The following is a 3,245-nucleotide window of genomic DNA, read 5'->3' on the forward strand; positions in this document are numbered from 1 at the left end:
TGTTGTAAACTTTTAGTCTCTCTTGATAGCTGAGCCGGTAGGGTCCAGGCCAGCATGGTTTCCAGCCGTACAGGTGGTGGTTCGAATCCCCACCCGGCCAGAAGCTGTTACCATAAAATGAATTCCAAGTGGATATATATTCCCAAGATAGAATTCGGTATTAAATGCCATTCGTGGGTGATATTTACATTAATTAAAATCACGTGTGCTTGTGATATATGTTCATTAAAATATCCACGTGCTGCAAACTCACGATTCAGCTATCATGGTGGCGATGGGTCTATTTCAAGTCCATGAACAGATTCCTGAATTCGACAGGAATATGTAGGGGAACTTGTCGTAAACTTTTAGTCTCTTTTGATAGCTGAGTCGGTATGGTCCCTGCCAGCATGGTTTCCAGCTGTACAAGTGGTGGTTCGAATCCCCACCCGGCCAGAAGCTGTTACCATAAAATGAATTCCAAGTGGATATATATTCCCAAGATAGAATTCGGTATTAAATGCCATTCGTGGGTGATATTTACATTAATTAAAATCACGTGTGCTTGTGATATATGTTCATTAAAATATCCACGTGTTGCAAACTCACGATTGAGCTATCATGGTGGAGATGGGTCAATTTCAAGTCCATGAACAGATTCCTGAATTCGACAGGAATATGTAGGGGGACTTGTCATAAACTTTTATCTCTCCTGATAGCCTAGTCGGTAGAGCTTCTGCAGGCATGGTTTCCAGTCGAACTGGTGGGGGTTCGAATCTCCACCCGGCCAGAAGCTGTTACCATAAAATGAATTTCAAGTGGATATATATTCCCAAGATAGAATTCGGTATTAAATGCCATCCGTGAGTGATATTTACATTAATTAAAATCACGTGTGCTTGTGATATATATATATATATATATATATATATATATATATATATATATATATATATATATATATATATATATATATATATATATATATATATATATCACAAGCACACGTGATTTCAATCAATGTAAATATCACTCACGAATGGCATTTAATACCGAATTCTATCATGGGAATATATATACACATGGAATTAATTTTATGATAACAGCTTCTGGCCGGGTGGAGATTCAAACCCCCACCAGTTCGGCTGGAAACCATGTCTGCAGAGGATCTACCGACTAGGCTATCAAGAGAGATAAAAGTTTATGACAAGTCCCCTGACATATTCCTGTTGAATTCAGGAATCTGTTCATACAATTGAAATAAACCCATCTCCACCATGATAGCTAAATCGTGAGTTTGCAACAAGTGGTTATTTCAAATGAACATATATCACAAGCACACGTGATTTCAATCAATGTAAATATCACCCACGAATGGCATTTAATACCGAATTCTATCTTGGGAATATATATCCACATGGAATTCATTTTATGGTAACAGCTTCTGGCCGGGTGGAAATTCGAACCCCCACCAGTTCGACTGGAAACAATGCCTGCAGAGGCTCTACCGACTAGGCTATCAAGAGAGATAAAAGTTTATGACAAGTCCCCCGACATATGCCTGTCGAATTCAGGAATCTGTTCATACACTTGAAATAAACCCATCTCCACCATGATAGTTAAATCGTGAGTTTGCAACACGTGGTTATTTTAAATGAACATATATCACAAGCACACGTGATTTCAATCAATGTAAATATCACCCACGAATGGCATTTAATACTGAATTCTATCTTGGGAATATATATCCACTTGGAATTCATATTATGGTAACAGCTTCTGGCCGGGGGGAGATTCGAACCCCCACCAATTCGGCTGGAAACCATGCCTGTAGAGGCTCAACCGACTAGACTATCAAGAGAGATAAAAGTTTATGACAAGTCCTCCGACCTATTCCTGTCAAATTCAGGAATCTGTTCATACACTGGAAATAAACCCATCTCCACCGTGATAGCTAAATCGTGAGTTTGCAACACGTGGTTATTTTAAATGAACATATATCACAAGCACACGTGATTTCAATCAATGTAAGTATCACCCACAAATGGCATTTAACCCTGGATAGGTAGCATGGTGTCATATCTGCACCACGATTCTGCGCAAAACTTGTTTTTTGGTTACTGCGCAGCGATGCCTCGCATGATCTAGCATCTTTTCCAGGGTGAGTCAGTCGTTCACCAGCTTTAGTAGAAGCAACACGTGTATCATCTCTGCTCCGCCCTGTTCACCGGATATCACCCTCCAAAGTGGAAATTGGTGTATATCTGACACACATTAGCGTTAAGAGGGTAAGTGATGCCATCGCAAAGTTTTTACATTTTACATTACTGCTTTATTACTTATTACTTTATCAATTACTATAAGTTATGAGTGTATTCGTGGATTATTTTAGTACCCATACCAATCGCCATGCTGGATCATAGTGCAGTAAATATGTGATTTTGAGGTTAATTTCTGATTTTTGATTTTTTCCTATTTCCAGATTTTCCTATGGTTAAGAGAAACCTGTCGGAGGAAGAGGTTTTGGAGGTTCTCTTGTTGAGTAATGATGAAGAAGAACCTTCTACATCGATGTATGAAGCAGTCAGTGTACTTGACGACCTTCACAATGCCGTAACTTGGCAGGAAGAGGAGGAAGAGGCCCAACTTTTGGCTGCTAATCTTGAGGGAGAAGTAGCCGATGTGATGCAAATTTAACCTCGCATGCAGTTCCTTTGCGTTCCCTCGCTCATAGGCCTCCTTCACCGTCTACTGTGTCCTCTGCAGCCTCTCCTGTGCCTCCTTCAGCGTCTCCTGTGTCCTCTGCAGCGTCTCCTGTGCCTCCTTCAGCGTCTCCTGTGTCCTCTGCAGCGTCTCCTGTGCCTCCTTCAGCGTCTCCTGTGTCCTCTGCAGCGTCTCCTGTGCCTCCTTCAGCGTCTCCTGTGCCTCCTTCAGCGTCTCCTGTGCCTCCTTCAATGTCTCCTTCGGAGTCCCCTGCTGATCCTGACCTTAGTGCCGTAGAGCTCAGGAGTAGGAAAAGGAGGAGAGGCCCTCTTCGCCCTGCAGAAGGTGTGGCAGTGAAGAGATTGCCGGACAACTCCTACAAGGCTAAGGACAACACTAAGTGGCATTCAGAGCCAAACCCAACAATGCCCCCCATCATGAAAATCGACCAGTTCGACAAAGCTGGCCCTACCATGAGCGTCATCGGGTGTAGTACTCCTGCCGAAGTTTTTGCCAAGTATTTGCCGGATGCCTTACTTGCTGAAGTGGTCGTCCACACCAAC

General features: G+C 42.3%; 1 pseudogene; it reads left to right on the forward strand.

The window, feature by feature from the left end:
- The first annotated feature begins 3,092 nt into the window (after nt 1-3,092).
- Nucleotides 3,093-3,245, forward strand: part of LOC137646386 (piggyBac transposable element-derived protein 4-like) — a 10,395-nt pseudogene continuing 10,242 nt past the window's right edge.

Source organism: Palaemon carinicauda, chromosome 9 (assembly GCF_036898095.1).
Source record: "Palaemon carinicauda isolate YSFRI2023 chromosome 9, ASM3689809v2, whole genome shotgun sequence".
NCBI classification, from domain to species: domain Eukaryota; kingdom Metazoa; phylum Arthropoda; class Malacostraca; order Decapoda; family Palaemonidae; genus Palaemon; species Palaemon carinicauda.